This window comes from Pongo pygmaeus, chromosome 21, assembly GCF_028885625.2.
Source record: "Pongo pygmaeus isolate AG05252 chromosome 21, NHGRI_mPonPyg2-v2.0_pri, whole genome shotgun sequence".
NCBI classification, from domain to species: domain Eukaryota; kingdom Metazoa; phylum Chordata; class Mammalia; order Primates; family Hominidae; genus Pongo; species Pongo pygmaeus.
The window spans coordinates 62,736,498-62,757,083 of NC_072394.2; the positions used below are offsets into that span (position 1 = coordinate 62,736,498).

The 20,586-nt window shown below is 46.9% G+C and overlaps 1 long non-coding RNA gene across 1 annotated transcript in view; it reads left to right on the forward strand.

The window, feature by feature from the left end:
* The first annotated feature begins 2,683 nt into the window (after positions 1–2,683).
* The window catches only part of LOC129022110 (uncharacterized), a 44,922-nt gene continuing 27,019 nt past the window's right edge, over positions 2,684–20,586 (forward strand). Inside the window, exons 1-2 of the long non-coding RNA XR_010125122.1 lie at positions 2,684–2,751; positions 17,690–17,825. This is a non-coding gene — a long non-coding RNA (uncharacterized LOC129022110). The remainder of the gene's footprint in view (positions 2,752–17,689; positions 17,826–20,586) is intronic.

Sequence of the window (20,586 nt, forward strand, 5' to 3'; positions counted from 1 at the left end):
TTGAGCAAGTTACATTACCTCTCTGTGTCTCAGCTTCCCCATCTGTGCAATTTGGACAGTAAGAGTTCCTATCTCCCAGGCATGTTGTAAGGATGAAATACATTCATGTGATGATCAACAAGGTTAACTATGAACATGCTCACAAAGACACACATGGGCTCTTCTGTTGCAATAGGGACATGGCCTGGAAACTCACTGCCACGTGGTGTTTGGGACCACAAGGGATCAGACCTCATCGTCTGTGCACAGATGGACAAGATCATAAAGAGGAAAAATTAGCATTGGGAAACTGGTTATTTATTTAAGATTGAAAGCGGGAGAAATCTGCCCTGGACATCTTCCCCTCTCCTCTCTTTGTTTTGTCTGCCAAACAGAGGCAGTGCCTCCTCTCCATTCTATTTCTTAATTGAGTAAACTCCGTGATCCTAAATGCAAACAAACATGGAGCCAGTACAAACAAGCACGTGCTTCCTGTACGCGCCACTTCTGAGGAACAGCCTGAGCAACAGGTGAACTGGCTGGGAGACAGAAACTGCTGCAGAAGGCACCTCCAGGATTTGGAGTGAGAGCCCTGCAAGGTCAGCCCATGTGCTCCTTCTTTGTTAGATTGTTTGTTCATTCATTTGTTTATTCATTCCTTTATTCAAGTGTTTAGTGAGAACTTCCATGTGGAAGACAAAGACCTAGCTCACAAGGGGTGCATGCATGGTCTAGGGAGGTAGATGTGGACAAAGAGCCACGTAGGATGTCAGTGCTGAGATGCGGCAGCCACAGGGAGCTATGAAGAGGGCAGAAAGAAGACCCCAGAGCTCAGGGAAGGCCTGCAGGGCAAGTAGGGAGTTGTCAGCCCAGCAAAGGGCCAAGAGTATGAGGAGAAGGTCTGCCAGCACCTGAAGGGGAGAAGCCATGGTTCACCAACTTCAAGAGTTGATACAGTTGAAAGCATCATCACTCCACGGCCAACAGCCTGGGCTGTGGCTCTAATTTGGGCATAGTGTGCGCCTGCAAAACCTCGGCTGTATTCAACCTAGTCTGCCATGGATGGAATGAGAACTGCCCCCAAATTATGTACATTCAAATTTGGAAGAACTGAAACCCAACAGTAGGAGATTCAATACAGTAATTCCATGGAAATGGAATAATATGCTGTCGTTAAAAGTGTTCAAATCTTTTATGGTTATGATAAATCTAATAATAAAATCGAGATAATATTAGAATATATTTTTTAACATTTTCCTAGTTTTGTGAAAAAAGCCCCAAATATCTGTATGAGCCTAGATAAATGACAAGAAAGGAAAACAGTAAAATTTTTATAATGGTTATTGCTCAATGGTTGGATTTTTAAAAATACTCTTCTATAATTTCTAAATTTTATGCCCTGAGGATGTATTACCTCCATAGTCAGAAAAATTATGAAAGGTATTTAAAACCCAGACTGGCTTTGGGCATGCAGAATGCTTGGTTATTTCTTAAGTATAAAAATAACTCCCCCTCTGTCCCATCAGCACACGTGTTGCAGGGAGTCTGATGTTGCTTGGTAAGTCTCTTTGGTCACTTCATACTAATGCCCTTTGTTAACCTGATTATCTCTCTGAGGTTGGGGCCGGGGGATGGGGGTGTGCTGTGCCTCCTGGATGTCTGTTTGCTGCCAAAACATCCTCTCCTGTCTCTGTCTCATTGGTGCATTGTGATGAACGAGTATTGCCTGGTCACTGTGCGCTAACCACCAAATTATGAAACATTTGTGCGGCAAGGCAGCTGAGAGATCCTTAAACTCAATGAACCATTAGGCATAAGACACATACACACACACATACACACAAACACACAAACAGCTTGGCTGCTCTGGGTGAAGCATGTGTGTGTTTGGGGGAAATTTCCTTCCCCACCTGTGGTCGTCCATTTGCCCACGAGCAGCTTCCGAGGTAGGTCTGTGGACCCCAACGCCGTGTAACACCGTGTGAAAAACACAAAGGCCTGCAGCCCTCTCACTGCAGACGTGAGAACACGACTCTGTTTAAAACCCTTCAAAGCCCGCCTTCTTGCTGTGTGATGCTGCCTGGGCCAGCAGGGCAGGTCACCACGCTGTCTCTTCAAAGCAGCTCGCTCCTGCCCACAGCGCCGGGCACAAGGGCAGCCATGAGTTGTTTGATTCCTGCGTCCCCAGCAGATGGCTTGGTGCACAGGCGCAGGGCCTGTCTGTCCCTCTCACTGCTGTGTCCCAGGCTATGTCCCCACCATGTGACTTCAGACAAGTTCCTCAGCATCTCTGTGTCCCGGTTCCCTCATTTGTAACATCAGGATATTGATAAGGATCATAGTAATAGGGATGTCCTTATGGGGCCTCATGAAAATTAAGAGTTCTCTGTGATGCGCCTAGAAACACAGAGGGCAGCAAGTGGGAGCCACAGAAAGTCATCTCTTTATCATAGTTGTTATTGGTAACTGTTTCAATGCCCTGAAAACGGAATGCTCCTCCCTGCCCCTCATCAGCTGCTGCAGAGTCCTGGACCCCTTGAACTTGCCTTGCTTAGTTCTTTGCAGGGGCCGCCTTGGATGCCGCCTCACTTCCCTCTTCTTGGCTCCGTGGCTATCAGAGGGGCTGGGCACTGGGTTACTTCATCAGTTCCTGGGTGTTGACCGGCAGGAAACAGTGGTTTCCTGTTCATATCCTGCCTGAGCCTGAGCCGGGTGGAGGTGCCCTGCATGGAGTCTTGGGAAATCGCGTGGACTGCAACACCCAGCAGCGCGGTGAGTCCACCCTGAAATCCACAGCGACCCGCGCGACATGTGCTGGGAATTGAACACTTGGGGAAAGAGCTGGGCTCCAGCGGATCGGGATCAGGCCCGACCAAGTCGTTCCCACAGCTCAGGACCGGACGCTGCAAGCCCGCTTCCTAGCAGTTTGGCTGACGGCAAACTTTTGCAACACAGTGCAAAAACCATTTAACACCTTTAAGGGAATTGGAAATGGGTTTTTCATGTGTGGTGGTGCTGAAAATTGAGAATAATGACAGAATTATTTAAAACAGCCTTCTCGGCCTTAGACTCTTAGTTGCCTCTGGTCTGTAAAACTGACAAATAAGCACTGTAGAAGCCACAGATGAAATATGTCGTCTTGGGAGCCCTGGAGAATTGTCTCTGAATTCTTTTGTTTATGGATTGTAGAAACTGCTTTTAGGGTAGTTGGATGTAGAAGCAGAAGGACAGAGCGGGGAGCTGGGAGCAGGAGGCCTGGGTTTGTCTCCTGACTCTGCTTCCAGTGGGGCCTGAGGCTCCCATGTGAGGGAAAGTTTGAATGGGCCAGGCACAGGGGCCCTGTGGGGTGACAGAGCTGCGGGTTCCATGGTGGCTCTGTGGGCAGCTAGCCTGGGGATGGCTGAGATAAAGACAAGTAGTTTTCCTTCCTGCAGGACTTCTCAGAGCCTTTAATGTGGTTATAATGATAGAAAACATGTATTACGTCCATACCCTGAACCAGAAACAACGCTAAAAGCTTTGCACTTGGCCTCCTTTTTTTTTTTTTTTTTTGTAATCAACATGTGTGAGGACGGAAGCTTAGGCTTGCAGATATGGACTCATTGAGAGTGAGTGGAAGTGTCTGATCTTTAACCCAGTTCTGTCTGACCAAAAAAGCCTGTGCTCTAACCACTGTGCTTCTCTGCCTCTCTGTCCTGTTGAGAGAACTGTAGGGAAAGCCTTGAGATTATGTATCCAGTGCTCGCCTCCTCCTGATTGGAAGATGGCGGCTCAGAAGGTTAGAGTGCCTTCTCCTGTCCTCCGAGTGGTTAGATGCACGTGTCCTCTTCTGTCCTCTGCTTTTCCCACATCTCTCTCTCTCTGGTGCTCTGGTGGAGCCCCTGGGATCAGGGGTCGCAGGAGCACCTGGGCCATTTGCATGGTAGTTGGTAAAGGGTGTCCCATCAAGGTGCCTGCCATCAAAGTGCCTTATTGCTTGAGTTCCAATCTCGGCTTCACAGCTCTGTAGTTGTGTGACTTTGCACAATGTACTTAGCCTCTCTGTGCCTGAACATCCTTGTTTGTAGATAGTAAAGATAATTGTCCCTTACTCCTAGGTTTCACATTGAGTGTTTAGCAAGTTAACGTTTGTAACGTGTGAAGTCATAAGATGCAGGATCGGATGACTGCCCTACCCACAAGGTGTCTAGGATCTTATGGGACAGATCTGCCAAGCAGCCCTTGTGAAGATAAAGGTGATGATGAGTTCCTCCCACAAGGAAACAACAGCCTCAGAGAGACTGGAAAATAACCCCCAGTGCCTTTTATCAAGTGGCCAGCAGATGGCAGAAGCAAGCCAGGAACAGAGCTTGCGTGCTGCGGCTGTGGCAGCTACCTTTGAAAATCCCGTGGTGTTTGGTGGTCGTATTAAGAGATCTCTAGTGTAGGAGCATCCTTCATTCTAAGCAGGATTCTGAACAAACTCAGAACTGGCTTTGTGGCTGGTACCGAGGACCCAGGGGTCACGGCTGCTCCCAGTGGGTGCTGATGCCCATTTGTTTGTGCAAGTTGGTCCCCTGTAGGGAGGACAGGTGGTCTGTCCTGGGCTTTCTGGCCTGTGCACCAAGGCCCGGGGATGGAAGTGGGGCAGCATGTCCCCATCATTAAATAGGGCGTTCTTGATAATAATCCCATAAGGCTTAATATGATGGGTGTGGTCAATCATTCATTCATTCTGTGAGGATTTAGTGAGCAGCTACTCTATGCCTCTAGGCTCTGAGGATGCAGCATGAGAAACACACGCAAGGCCCACGATGACCAGGGAGCTCGCCTTCCGGGGAGAGAGGAGAAAAATAAATGGTAGGGAGTTAAACAAGACAAAGTAGAAAAGGGCCAGCTGCAAGAATGAGATTAAATAGGAGGCTGGTGGCAGGGGGGCAGGGAAACCTGAAGCACCTGACTGCCCAGAACAAGCCGCACCTGTGAGGAGCTGGGACGGGCACTCCAGGCAGAGGGAGCAAACCCTGGGAGGGGGGATGAGCCTCTTGTTGAAGAACTAGAAGGAGGCCAAGGTGGCTGAGCAGGACACATAAGGCGGAAGGAGGAAGTGAGGGGCCCTGGGCCTGGCCACCAGCCGGCAGGATTAGGGGTGAGGACTCCACTTGGGAGAGTGTGAATGGCCCGGTGTGAATGACAAAACAGTTTCATGCAGCTCAGCCTGTCAGGCTAAGTGCGCAGCCCTGAGGATTGGGCTCTGAGCTTTGCAGCCCCTCTGAGTCTGTGGGCCCCTCTCCCAGGAGGATCAGGTTGCCCAGGGCAGCTGGAAATGTCTTTAAGTGACTCCTTGCTGTGCTGCGGCTGCGTCTTGCTGACATCATTTCCCCCCATAAGCGCTGGTCTCCTGGGGCGGCTGCCCCCTCTCATCTGCACATCTAGCTCCCCTGCCAGGCCTGTGCTGTTTTCTGGGGCCTCACAGAGAAGCTTGGGCAGGTGGAGCCTGAGCAAGAGGCGCCATCCTCCCCTTCAGCCTGTCGCGGCTCCTCCCTGGGGCATGCTTGAAAGCCCAGACATGTTCTTCACATCTGAGAAAGCAGTTAAACTGAAATTCCTGGCAGACTCAGGTTCAAATCCTTATTAGGCTGTTAAGTGAGAGGGGATTTCATTTCCTTGCAGCCGCCCTGGGTCCTGCCACTGAGCAGCTGCCGGCGGGCTCTGCTGTGAGGTCTCCTCTTCCGGCTTTCCCACCTCCCAAGGTAACCTGGTGTGGGGAGGAAGCCGGGGCCTCTGGTGAATGGGAACCTGTGCAAAGAAGGAGCCCAGGGCAGGGAGAGGTGGGATAAGGCCCAGCGTGGGGGCCTGGAAGTGAGGCCAGCAGAGAGTCATTGAGAGGTCCTTGGAGAATACGTTCTGGGGACGCAGTCAGGGAACACTTGTTTCCTGCTGTGTGACTCTCACGACCCAGCTGTAGACACACACATATGTCCACATATGCACACACAGGAACACATGCACACACATGGGCACACACATATACACACATGAATACACATATACAGACACACATTCATATATACATACATACCTATGTATACACATGTACACATGTACACTCACACATGCACATGCACATATAGACCTACAGATACATAAATGTACATCCTTATAGATGTGTACATATACAGTACACATGCATGTACCCACAAATACTTATGCCCACATCTACATATATGTATAATGCATATATACACCTATAGATATATACATAGATATATACTCACATGTCTATAAACACACACATCTATATGCACATGCCTATATATATATGCACATACATGCCCACATACACCAATGCAAACATATACACACAGCTATATTTATGCACATGCATGCATATATACACACATATACACACTATACATGCACGTGCATTCATGTACATATACACACACGCACTGACATCGACACACATGCATGACACATACACATAATATAGATACACCCACATATATACGTGCATGCACACATCTATATGCATACATACACATATGTGGATATAGACAAATATCAGACATACACATATGTGCACATATCTGTATGCACGCATATATACATATAGACAAACACATGTACATTCATATAGATTTCCACATTTACAAGTGCATATTGGTACACATATGCATACATATGTGTATGCATGAATCTTTTCTCCCTCTATATCACACATGTACCTTTTGCTGAGGGCTTAGTATTTACTAGGTGCCACGCTCTGCTCTCCTAATATAAGGTCGCCCCAAAGCAGACCCCGAGCTGAGGATTCGGGTGCAAGTGGCTAACATGGACGGTGATCCAGCAGCACCGTGAGGAAGTGGGGCTGAAACCTGGAAGGGAGCAAGGCTGGGGATTAGGGTGACCACAAACAAGGCCATCACTGAGGACCTTGGGGTTCAATTTCTCCAGTGGGGGTGTCTAAGCCACTGTGTTGCGTCATGTGTCAGAATTGCCCTCTGGAGGACTGGAAAACTGGGTGTTGACCACCAATTCCTGCTCCTGGCCATGAATTCCTGCTGCTTCTAGTTTGCCCAGCACACGCCATATGCTCCTGGGGCCAGTGAGGGTCCACAGGCAGAGGCTGGGGACCTGTGCTGCAGGTGATCGCAGATGGGCCCTGGGCCACCACACCCTCCACACAGTTGCTGCCTCATGGGTCCTTCATAACAACCCCTGTTTGACAAGGAAGAATCTGGGGCTTGGGGAGGTCTATAGATTTGAGGGGTGTTACAGGCGAGGCTCATAGCAGAACCAGGTCAAGAATCAAGGTTGTGTGATTCTAACAGGTAAGTCCTGACAATGACTGGCAAGTGTGAGCCATGCAGGGGCAGGACAGGCCTCATGAGTGGTGACAGGAGGTGTTCAGGGTTGTTTTGCACAGCCAGGCATTCTTTGAAGGGCAGCTGCAGTGAAGGGCCTGGCTGCAGAGCCAGCCTGCCTGGGTCCAGATCCCAGACTCACCATGTCCTGAGGGAGCTTGGGGGAACTGCCTGTTCCCTCTGGGCTTAGTTTCTCGTCAACACTAAGAAGACTCAGCTGAATCATGTTCATGATGGAGTGCTTGCAACACCACCAGAGAGCAAGGGGTTGTGAATGAAGCCGCCCTGGGGAAGCGCAGGTGTGTTGGGGTGGACGGGTAACCACGTATTGCGACAGGGGCACAAGGTGGCACTCAGCCTCCGTGTGTTTGTAGCACACTTTTGAACACTAGACTTTCTGGTGGCACCTATAGCACCCTTAAAAAGTGAATGCTGCTGCCCAAATTAAATCTGAGCAGACTGAACTGAACGTCCTAGCATAACCTCAATGTCTTTGGGGCCCCATCGGCCCTGCTCTTAGCATCCCACTAAGAGAAGCAACAGACACTCAAAGCGATTGGAAAAACGACCTGAGTTCATCCAAACCCTTTAAGGAGAAATCTCTCTCTGACTTTCCCTCCGATTATCTCACCCCATATTTCTCCCCTCCATGGTCTCACTCCAGAGCTTTTCCAGAGCCCTTTTCTTTCCCAGAGGCTCCAGAGAGCCAGCCCTCACGGCTCTGGCCTTGTTTTCTGCTCCACATTTTAGCATGAGGCAGACATGCTAAACGGCAAACATGACATTTTCTTTAGTGGGTAGGGGGAAGAGGAGGGCTGAATCTCTAGTGCCCGAATGCATTTGTCCCTGTCACACACAGTCATTGTCCAATTACATTTTGGGAGGGAAAACCCAGTACTGATCACTCCGCCCACTCCGGTTTTTCTTGATCTGAATTATCTACCTTAACAATGTGTTAACATTTTACCCAAGTTCACTCAGAATAAGAAAGTGTGTAGAGGTGCCCACTAGAGGGTGGGGACACAGCAGTGGGCATCTTGGCTCTCCGCCCACGGGGATCCTGCCAGGTTGTTCAGAGCAGCTCCGCAGTGCCACTCTCCTCCCCACCCTCCCTTTCCTTGGGGTCTAGCCATTTCTAGCTCCCATGTTGCTCCTCCCAAGCTGGATGTAACCTAGCTTCTGTCTCTTACCTGTTACCTCATTTGTGCAGTTAACATTTTATGCACATCCTTTACAGTGTAGAAGGAAAATATAATTCTAATCTGACTCCATTCAGTGCAGTTAAGTACTGCATGTGAACATCCCCATCCAGAAGTTCATCCAATGTAGACTCATCAGAAAGCAGGAGTTCTAAGTGTTTGCATTGTGCAAGCATCCTTAGCATATTGCTATATAGGTGTTTAAGAGTGTTTTAAGAGATATTTGGAAAATTGGTTGGGGATTTTTTTTTGCTGGCCTGGGAATGTATTATTATTTTTTCCCAGTTCACATAAAGGGATGAAGCCCTGATGTCTGAAAATTTGCTCTCCAAAGTGTTTCCAGGAATTGACAATATTTGGATAATGAGGGGTGTCTGTACTTTCCTTGACCTAAATTGCTGGTAGAGGGGGATAGCTTTGTATGATCGGGCAAGGTCAAACACAGAATCGAATCGGGAAGAACAGGGTCTGACATGATGAATCCCTGCCTTGCCTTGCGATTGACAAGAGACAGAATAAATGCCCGCAAAGAACCCTGCACCATGAACGCTTGATGGCAATCCTGTCTTAGGGCTTCGCTGCTCGCTGTCAGGCAGCAGCCACACTACCCATGGCAGTGGGGAAGGCGTTTTGCAGCCACACTGCAGCAGGAGGCTGGTCACATCCACGGGCTCCACCAAGCCAGGATGCAGAGCTCGGACCGTCTCATGGCACAGGTTCGGGGTGCTCGGAGCTTATAATTAATTAGAGCCACAGCTGATTGATTTCTTTCAAGGCTGGCACTCACGCTGGGTGCCTGAGAAGACGATGAATCTGCAGTGCCGAAGTGCTGCCTGGCCTGTCAGGAACCAGCTGCAGCTGGGATTCTCTGCAGCCTTCCCCACAGCAAGCTGGGGTAGCCATGAGCCCTGCCTGTCCACCGTGGGATCAGGCGGGCATGCCTGCTGTGTCTGGCAGCCTTGACACCCCCAGATTCTGCTGGAAGATGCTCGTGGCCTGAAAGCTCATTTTGTAGTCGCTCTACCCTGAGATGCAGCTTCTGCGCTGGCAGGATTAACGCAAACAGAATCTGCTTGGCTCATTCCTCACTGGGCCTCAACAGGCCTGCAAGCCACTGTCTGCCAGGGAGAGCCACTCGGTGATACTGTTAATTAAAACCATGACTTTGGGGGCAAGAAAAAAGTTAAAAATGCTGAAGTCATCTTCCCTAATAGAAATCTTATTTTGGAGGTGCTCACGGAGGTCAGGCTGACCAGAAAAACCCACAAGCCATAAATAAGCTCAAATAGTTTCATTTAATTTACTTAACTTGGTGCCTGGAGTCCTCATGGGGAGAGGTGCCTGGCATCAGCACAGCGTGGGGGTGGCCACCCTCATCTCTAGCCCCTGGGTCCCAGAGCTGAGAGGAGGGAGAGAACTGAACTTTCTTGAATGTGGAACTGCTGAGTAGGTGCTTTGGAATTTGCTGACCCAGGCATCTGGGAGTACAGCCTGACCGGCCATCTCTGTGCCAAGCTATCTATAGTCCGATGGCTATTTTCAATTGGAAATTCATTTTAAAGTGGTGGCAGTGACGGGGGAGTGGCTGTATCTGTAGTCCATTATTTCACACAGAGAATTCCCTTCTTTCATTTTTTTCTGGCCAAAGTCGCTGCTTTGAACGTGGGTGGGTCTTGGAGCCCAAGACTGAGCTGGCTGCTTGGAGAAAAATTGGAGAGATTTGAAAAGGCCCGAGGGAGGGTGTTCTCTGAGTTGGGGGTGGCAGAAAACATCTTAAATGTGCAGGCCCAAGCCTTCTGCAGTGAAGGGAATAGGACTCTGGCTTCAGCGGACCTAACTCAGTCTCTGGGTTCTTGGGCTAATTTGTGAAATTACCTCTCCCCTTAGGACTGGGAGAGAACAGCCTTAAATAAGTGCAATTTAATTCCCTTGATTGTGGTCCTCTTTAAAGAAAAACCAAAATTCTCTCTCCTTCTAGTTTCCCATTGAAAGTCACAAGAAATGAGGCTGGGGTGGAGGGCCTGGAGTTGCTATAGAAGCATGATGCCTAGAAGCCACTATGGGATGGATGGTCATTGGTGTCACGGACTGTGGTGTAGACATTGTCTCCTGTGCCAGGATGTGGCCTGGTCCTGCACCCCTTTGCCTTTGAAGCTTTGCCTGCCTGTGATCCGGGAGTGGCACGAACCCACAGAACCCAGCCCACCCTGCAGGAAGTGGGAGAGCTCCCCGGGCACTCTGGTGCTGAGGAAGCACAGCTTAAAGAGGAAATTTCCTTGAAATCCACAGACCTCCTTTCAGAATGTTCTGGAAGGAAGCACAACTTAAAGAGGAAATTTCCCTGAAATGCACACAGACCTCCTTCCAGAATATTCCGGAAGGAAGCACAACTTAAAGAGGAAATTTTCCTGAAATGCACACAGACCTCCTTCCAGAATGTTCTGGAAGGAAGCACAAGTTAAAGAGGAAATTTCCTTGAAATGCACACAGATCTCCTTCCAGAATGTTCTCTAAATCCTCCTCCAATTCAACTGTCATCACCACAGAACCCACGCCCCATGATAAATGGCCAGAGCCCTTACTGTCTTTGTTTTACTCCAGGCGTCTCAGGCCACTAACAAGGAGGTGGAGGTCTCAAGGCTATTGTCAACTGATTCTGCTGGAGGCCAGACCAAAATGGCTTTCTTCTGTGACAGCGTCAGTCCAGTTACAAATCTCCCGGTTCCATGACAAAGGATTTGGCTGGGCTATGGCCCTGGTTTCTTGGAGGACACCTCTAAATCCTTGAAACTTCCTGAGTGATAGGAGAATCTATGTTATTCATGGTGGGCCTTTCCAACCATACCTGAGTTTATGCTCATGAAATTACCAGGATGGAAGCTTACCACACCGGAAAGGTCAGCCAGGTGATTGGAGGCTTGGGGCTTTGACCAACATGACGTCAGTCCTTCAGTGAGGGGAGGAGGGCTGGAGATTGAGTTTAATTGCATGGCCAGTAAGTTAATCAATCATGCCTATGTAATGAAACTCCAATAAAAATTCTGGACATGGGCTCAGGTGAGCTCCCAATTAGTGAACACCTCAAGGTGCCTGCAGGTGATATGTCCCGATCCACAGGGTGATGCCATGGAACCTTCCAGGCCTGGCCCTATGCATCTCTTCACTGGGCTGGTCTGTATTTCCACCCTTTGATAATAACACTGTAATCTTGTCACTGCAGCAGTTTCCTGAGTTCTGCCAGTCATTCTGACAAATTATGAAACCTGAGGGGGTGTGGGAAATGCCAAATTTTTGGCCAGTTGGACAGAAGTGCCAGTTCTGGGGAGCCTGGAGCTCCTAGCTGGAAATTCTTGTGGGCACTGTGCCTGGCCTCTGATGTCTGAGCCAGTTCTGGGTGTTGTGTGTTGGGATGGCATTGCAGTCCCTAAAGCAAGTTCTGGGGAACAGTAGGAAAGCATCCCTGCATCTATATTTCCATTCGGTCCCCGTCTAAAGCGGTTGGTCCTCAGAATTGTCTAGGGGGCTTTTAGAAAGAAGAGCCTTCTGGAACCCTTCCTGAACAATTCTGATCCCATAGTCCTGCAATGGGCCCTGGAGTCTGTATTTTTGAAAAGCTTTCCTAAGTAGTACTGAGGCAGAATCATATTTGAGACTAACTTTCCAGTGCAGCCAAGCATACCTCCCAAAAAGAGAAAATCTGTTTGAAAGAAGGGAAAGTGCAGAAAATTGGGGAGGCCATTCCCCAACGTTCTAACAAGTCAGGGAACAAAGGGACAGCAGATAGAATGTTCCATGCCGGGAGGTCAGTGCCACAGCCTGCGTCCTTACGCCGAGGTCAGTCTATGAAAAGGCATATTTGGTGACCCTGCATACCTTTCTGGGTGTTGAGCTCTGGAGACACTTGCAAGGCCTTCTTCCTTCTCCATATGTCCCCCCTTGGACCTTTCAGATTTCCTCACAGTCCTGACATCAGTATCCTCTGATGGGATGCACATGCTCGACCTCGGGGACCAGCTGGAAGCCCTAGCTGCTGCTGGCAGGGGCCAAGACCCTCAGCACCGAGGGTTTGGGTGGATGGAAGTGCACACCTTGCATCTGGGGTGAGGAAGAATGTCCTAAGAACTGAGTGGTGCACGAGGAATTCACGTGACAGTTTCTCAAGCTCGTGGCCTTCTCCCTGTCTCCTAAAACTGCCCTGAGCTGCCTCTGTCTCCCACCGGGGTGACAGCCACATCTCCTCTCTGATCTCCCTGCTTCATGTCTTGCCCTTATGCAGCCTGTTCTCCACACAGGGTGATCCTTTAACAAGTCAACCATTCATGTCTTTCCCTTGCTTAAAATCCTCCGAGGCTCCCTTGCACTGTGAAAATTAGAGCAAGAGCCCTGGGGATCTGTCCCTGCCTGTTTCCTCCCCCTCACTTTGTCCTGTCATGCACCAAATCATAGCCACATGGTTTTTGCTTTCTGCTTTTCAAAGAATTTCAAATTCTCTTCTCCCACAGGGCCTTTGCACAAGCTTTTCCCACAGCCTGCAGCACCTGCCCTTCTTCCCCACACTTGGCTTGTTCCCAGAAATTAATCATCCTGTCTTAAATGTCACTCTTCAGAGAGGCCTTCTTTAGCCCAGATACATAGGTAGGTTGACCCTATTGTTGTCTGTGACATTATCTTCTTGATGTCTTTTATGGACTTGATCACACTTTTAAATATATATTTGTTTTTCCTGTCTCTTCCACGAGGCTGTTGAATGTTGCATGGACCTGTGCCCGGCACAGAGAATGTGCTGGTTTTAGTAGAGTAATTAATACAAGCAGCAGCAGTGAATAACCCAGACAACGTCAGTGGCTTATCTTGGAAAGGTTTCTTTTCTTTTCTTTTCTTTTTTTTTTTTGAGACAGAGTCTCGCTCTTGTCACCCAGTCTGGAGTGCAATGGTGCAATCCTGGGGCTCACTACAACCTCTGCCTTCTGGGTTCCAGTGATTCTTCTGCCTCAGCTTCCCGAGTAGCTGGGACTACAGACACGTGCCACCACGGCCTGCTAATTTTTGTATTTTTAGTAGAGACGGCGTTTCACCATGTTGGCCAGGCTGGTCTTGAACTCCTGACCTCAGGTGATCCCCCCCACCTTGGTCTCCCAAAGTGCTGGGATTACAGGTGTGAGCCACCGTGCCCAGCCAGAAAGGTTTATTTCTTGATCACGTGACTCAGCCAGAGCAGGTGGGCATGGACCTCTGCTCTCCCCACTCCACCTAAAGACCCTTCTCCACCTCCTAGTCTCCTTACCTGGAATATGTGGCCTATGAGGTTTGCCAAAGAGGAGAAAATGGAGACACACTAGCTGTTATCAGCCTGGCAGCCACAGGCTTACTTCTGTTCTTGGCCCATTTGCCTGACCAGTCCTATGGATCCCACCTCCTGCAGGAGAGTGGGGAACAGAGAAGGCAGGAAGGATACTAGGAAGGGTGGGGAGGGAGGAGGACCGCACAGCTGGAGGGGGTAGGAGGGATGCTGGGTGGGCGCTGCTGGGAGGAGGGTATGTACTGCCGGGAGGAGGGACGCTGGGTGGGCACTGCCGGGAGGAAGGATGCTGGGTGGGCATTTCTGGGAGGAGGGGGGAGGGGGAAGAGCCACACAGCCCGAGGTCTGTGGTGGGAGGAGATGACAAGAAGCAGGGAGAACACCAACGGAATAAACTCTGCAGCTTCCTTCAGATCATCCCTGCATAGGTGTTTCTCAAAACTCATGTTCAGTGAGAACAGTAGGCATAGACTCAGGACAAACCCTCCGTCTCCTTTCAGGTTAGGTTGGCCCATGGGCTGGAGCGTCTGTGTCTTGGTCGGCCCGGCAGTGTACATGTCAAGCAGTGCGTGAAGACTCCACAGCCATTCATAGGCACTGCTGGCCCCATGCTGCAGACAGCCCTGGGACAATGGGCCACCAAGGGAAATCAATGATCTCGTGGGCGCAGGTGACCTCCAGCCTGCTTCAGGGCCGCCCTTGCTCCCCATGCCAACTCCCCCCTTCCTGTGGGCTCCCAAGAAATGGGTGGCAGAGACCAGCCTGGTGATTTACCTCCTGTCTTCCCGTGACTTCCTCCCAGTCTCGTGCATCTCATGTTTAATTATGAGGCTGTGGAAGGTGGTGATATTAATTATAGGGCTGAGGTTGTATTACTTGGAGAAAGTCAGTGCACATGTAATTTGATTTTCCTCAAGAAAGAAAATTGTATTTTTTCCTGATCTCAAAAATAATTCCAGGGAAATAAATGTGTACAATCACACTTTGGGGTTTAAAACTAATGAGTTTCAGTTTTAAAATATGTTAAAAACCTTTCTATTTGGAGAAAGCTGGAAGAATCCACTTTGGGGATCTGGAGGTTCTCAGGAGCTGTATTACCTCGGGATGGTCTCGCTGGTTGGTGCCAGTTTTCTGTATGAGGAGGGGCGTGGAGTCCCGACTTAGGCAGAGAAGCCTTTGCTGAAGAGGTGCAAAGCCCAGCTCAGGGCTGGGTTTTCTACAGACCAGGAACAAAAGCATTGCTTGGCAAGATTTCTTCTCTGCTCAGAGACAACATGCAGATTCCAAAGGGTGAGATGGAGAGAATTTGACATATTTTGGTTTGAAAATAAGTCAAAAGAAGGCTAATATTAACAATAACAATGATAATCACAACCATTAATTGTGCCTGTGTTAGGTACCAGGCCCTATTCTAAGTGTTGCGAGTGCCCTCTGTCATTTAATCTCCACGGAGTCCTGAAGGTGCTTCCCAGGTTTGTCCCCATCACACAGATGAGGCAATCGTTCTGTTAAGACTGTCCTTGAGTCATTATGTCAGCAATGAAATCGGTGCTGCCCTTATTAAACCCTTACTGTGTGCTGGCATTTGTGTATGCATGCATGTGTGTGTGTGCACACGTGTGTGTTTGCGTGTACATGTGCACCTGTGTGTTGTGTGTGTGTGTGTGCACATGTGGAAAGAAAGTGACGTGTGGGAATGGAGAATTCCAGCCCAGGAGGAGGCTGTGCCTGGGGCTGCCACGAGAAGTGGTGACACTTCGAGAAATGGGATCCAAATGCACGTTGCCTTCCAGTTCTCTGTGTGACCTTGAGCAAGTCACTTCAGCTCCCTGAGCTTTGTTTTTAAAAATATTTTTTAAATGTATAAAACCATGGACCATTACATATGAGGAGAAAGGTGTGTGCGAACATTCAGTTAATAATCACAAGGTGGAGGTGTGCCCGCTCAGACCCAGAGCTGACACAGGGACCTCTCCCAGAAGGCTGCAGGGCTTCCCTCCCGACCCTCCAACTGCCCACTTGCTGAGCCTGTGCTTATCTGTTCAGTGGAAATGCTGTGTGCCACGCTCCTCAGAAGTAAATCCACTAGGTAAGTGTGACACTCTGTCCCCAGCTTGGTGCAAAGCCCCTTGTGTGTGCTGTATTATTGACCTCCCAGTACTGTCACTTTCCCCACTTTGAAGATGAGGAGAGCACAAATTCCAGATGGAAATGGAGGTCACGCAGCGGAAATAGGATCCAGACAGATTAATCCAATCTCAAGCCTGAATCCTTCCATTCCACGCTACGCTTGAAGCTCAGTCTCTCTTCCTGGTTGATTCTCCCCACTTCCCCACCCCCAGCTATATCCCATCGCTGCTTGGTGGACAGTAGCCATGACTGGGTTTTGGTAAAGGTTGCTGAATAATCAGGCTGCTGGGTAGTTTTTCCATTTCACCTTTCCCAGTGAAATGGGGCCCCATGAAAAAGGCAGCTCAAGTTGTAAATTACTCAAAGGAAGGACGGACAGGTCTTCTGTTTGCACCTACCCTAAGGATTTGGGGTAGACAATGGGAATTTACTAATTATGAATTCCAGTGCTTTCCTTGCTGAAAGAGAGGCCTGGAATCAACACTGAGTGAAGGCATCAAGTTTAAGCTGCTAATTACTTCCTGATCATGCAGAATAAAAGCTACAGCCCTTGAAATACAGCAGGCAGCTAAACATAATCTTTGCCTTTCCCTAGTGTTGGTTAAGGAATCCAGATGTTACTGCAATAACCACTCCATAAACAAAAGGAACACCCAGCTGTGAGAACTGGCTTCTCAGCATTCATCCCAGCAGAGGCTGTTCCGGGGCTGGATTCAGATGGTTGCCCTGTTTCAGCACAGCCCTTATTGGCAGGCAGACGGCTACCGGCACAGCCACAGGCTGAAGGTGAGTCCAGCACAGAACTTCCTGATAGTGAACAGGAATAAACATGGGACCCACCCGAAACCTTTGTCTGTTGACTTCTTAGCAAATGGAGGCAGCTCTAGGCTCTGGAGAGTTCGGGTATAGGAGTCCATGACTTGAGCAGACTGACATAAGTGGAATGCAAACATATTTGGATGGCACAACTTAATTTAGATTTATCAGTGCTAATATGGAAAAAGCAAGTATTTATTGGGGCTTAAATTCAGATTTTTAGTCTGAATCCTCACAGCTTACGAGGGGGTTCATTTTACAGACTATGATCTCGCATGATTTCCCCAAAGATGCTCAATAAGTATATGGTGAAAGTAGAATTTGAATACAGAAGACCTGGTTCTGCTACTTTCTGTGTTTCTATTTGGTTCAAACCAGCCTGCCTTCTTTCAAAACAACTTCAATGGAATTCATGGTTTTGGAAAATAAACTTGATTTTGAGATTCAGACAATAAGTGCATTTTTAATGTTTATTCTTTTATCTTGAAAAACTGATATATTTATGAAATGATATGTGCTCACTCAGTGTCAACACTTCAAACAACATAGACAGTACAATGACAAATTGGAGATCAGCTCTAATCTCAGCCCCCAATTTAATGCGTTGCTGAATATTCTTCTGAACATAGTCCATCCCACACTGTCCCATGACACAAGATGCTCCAAGGGGCTGAAGATAGAGGGACTTCTGCAGTCAAGAGAGCTGGGAAACTCTTGGACAGTCACAATGTGCATTTGGGTATTAAAGGCTCTGAAAAGTTCTGCACCAAATAAACCCTTGGATTGGCTTGATCCAATGCCATGTTTCCAAAACCTACTTGCCCGTGGGACACCTTAGTCCATAACACAGGCTGGCATTTCTTCTAGAGAGTGTGCTCTGAAAAACACTGGTCTCACAACACTGTGCATTCATCCAGCAGGTATTCACCAAGCAGGGACTTTGGGCCAGGTCCGTGCTAGGCTCTGGAGGTGGACCAGCCAGCCCTGACCCCCATGGTGTCACTTCTCATGGGAGAGGCTACACAGAAGTCATTGAGGAAATGAAGAAACACACAGGTACTTTCAGATGCTGATAATGACTACCATGTGCTAAAAGAGCTCCAGGTGCTGTCTATTTTGAGACAATCTTGTCAACAACGAGGCAGAATGAACCATGCAAACTTTGGGGGCTATGATGGTTTTAGGAAAGAGCTAGAGTGAAAAATCCTTTGACATATATACATACAAATAAAGATACATGTGTATAATTTTATGTAATTGACATTACATTATATGCTGGCACCTGCCTGTTTTGCTTAATGAAAATGTCAAAGGTAATATTACCAATCAATCAATATATTTCACCATCATGTTTAATTTCTGCAGGGCACTTATTCAAGCACATACTGCATTTTTCTTAGTCACTCACTGGTGGGAATAGAAAGTTTTCTCAGGCATGCATTTTTCCCACTTCTGAAATGATCTCCTTAAAATAAATTCCCCAAATTGGATTGCTGGGTTCAAAGGCATGAACATTTTACATTTTTATACAATAATGTCAAACTACCTTCCAGAAATGATGCTCACTTTACTTTCCCTCCAAGACTGCATGAAAATGCCCATTTTCCTAAATGCTTACTATGACTGGTTTCCAACTACATTTTAATTCTTGTTCAATCTGATAGGTAAAAAATGATATTGATATTTAATTTTTATTTGATTGATAATGAGCTTGAACGTGCCCATTAGCCTTTTGCATTTATTCTTTTATGAAACATCTGTTTCTATCCTTCGTCAATGTTCCTCTTCATATATTAACTTTTCTTATTGATTTGTTAGAACTCTTTGTATATTGTGAATATTAGCTTTTGTGATCAGAATTATGGAATTATTGTTGTCTTTAGTTTTGCTTATCAAGTTTAAAGCCATTCAGAGATGTTGTAAATGTATATGTTGTTAAATTTATGTCTTATTTTGTGTTTTCTGATGCTCATATGTTTAGAATGGTCAAGCAACCCCAACTTATGATTACATAAATATTCTCCCATATTTGCTCTTAGCATTTTTTTTCTTTTCATGTAACCCTTTGTTCTTTCAGGAATTTACTTTGCAGTAAGAAATGGGCTGGCTTCCAGTTTTATGTTTCCCAAATGGTGATTCAGCTGTTCCATTTCCATATTCTCCCTTATTAGAAATGACCACTATATTATGTTCTAAAATATCTGCATACTTGGGTCCCTTCCTATAATCTCAGTTCGTCTCTTTGAGCTATCTTTTGATTCCTTTCTCAAACCACACTGCTTTACTGAACTGTCATCATCTTATACATTTTTAATACTCAGCAAGACAAGTTTCTCAATGCCACTCTTTTTCAGAGTTTTTCTGGTGGTTGTAAGATGTTTATTCTTCTGGATAAACTTTAGAATCACTCTAAAATATATCCCACATTGAGATCGTACTGAATGTACAGACTAATTCAGGAAAAAAAGTATGTCTTTATTGCATTGAGTCTTCTTATCCAATAAAAAAGATATGAATTTCCATGTATTGAAATCTTCACTGAGACTTATTTTTGGCTTTTCACATGTCCTGCAAATGTATTGTTACATTTATTTTTAGGTATTTTAGGGGAAATGATTTTCTAAAGTTTGTATTTTCTAGCTTGTTATAATTTACATGTGAGATAGTCATTGTTGTATATTATTTATAACTGATCGTATTACTGTATTTTTATTGTTTTAATAGTTTTTCTATTATTTTGGGTTTTCCTGGAATACAACCTTATTATCTACAAATTATGATTGTTTTGCCTTTTCTAATGTTCATGACTGTTTTTATATTCTTGTCTGATTGCTTTGTTCAGCACTTCTAGAATAAAGTCATGCAATACTAGTGATAAAGGGTACTCTTAACTTGTGACTCTCATAGGATGCTGATAGCACTTTTACAAGTAAATTTGATGATAATTTTTGGATTGGAATGTGCATTAAAAAAATTCTGTGGGGCTCACACCTGCAATCCCAGCACCTTGGGAAGACAAGGTGGGTGGATTGCTTGAGCCCAGGAGTTTGAGACCAGCCTGGGCAACATGCCAAAATCCTGTCTCTACAAAAAACAAACAAATAAACAGAACCCAAACAACAATAAAAAAAACCCAACAATTAGCCAGGCATGGTGGCACACACCTGTAGTCCCAGCTACTCAGGAGGCTGAGGTGGGAAGATCACTTGAGCCCTGGAGGTGGAGGTTGCAGTGAGCTGAGATGGCATGGGTACCACAGCACTTTAGTCTGAGCGACTGAGTGAGGGCCTGTCTCCAAAATAAAACAAACAAATCAAAAACCAACCAAACGAACAAAATCTTATAAGAAGGAGTTATTGATAATTCCAAGTATCAGAAATGGATGTTAAATCTTATCAAATGTCTTTATGACTTATAAGAAATGATCATATACTTCTTTTTCCTTTGTCCTATTAACATTTTGAGAATATTTTTTAAAGTTTCCTAAACCATATAGCTCCTGGATTTTGCAAATGAGTTCCTCATCATCATGGTGTGTTATTTACCAGCGCTTTTCTCAAGCTTTTTGCATGAACTTTCTCTAATTACCTTTTCTGCAGGGAGTCTGTGTCAGGTCCTGGCATTCAGGTTATGCTGACTGTGGAGAAACCATTCAGTGACTTTTTGTCTTTCTCAATGTACTGGAATTGTTTCCATAGTACAGAAATAATCAGTTCCTTGAAGATTTGAGAAATAAGACTCTGGCAAGCAGTAACCTCTATCCCACTGTTGGGAATATAAATGGTTTCAGCCACTTTGGAAAGTCTTTTGTTAATAT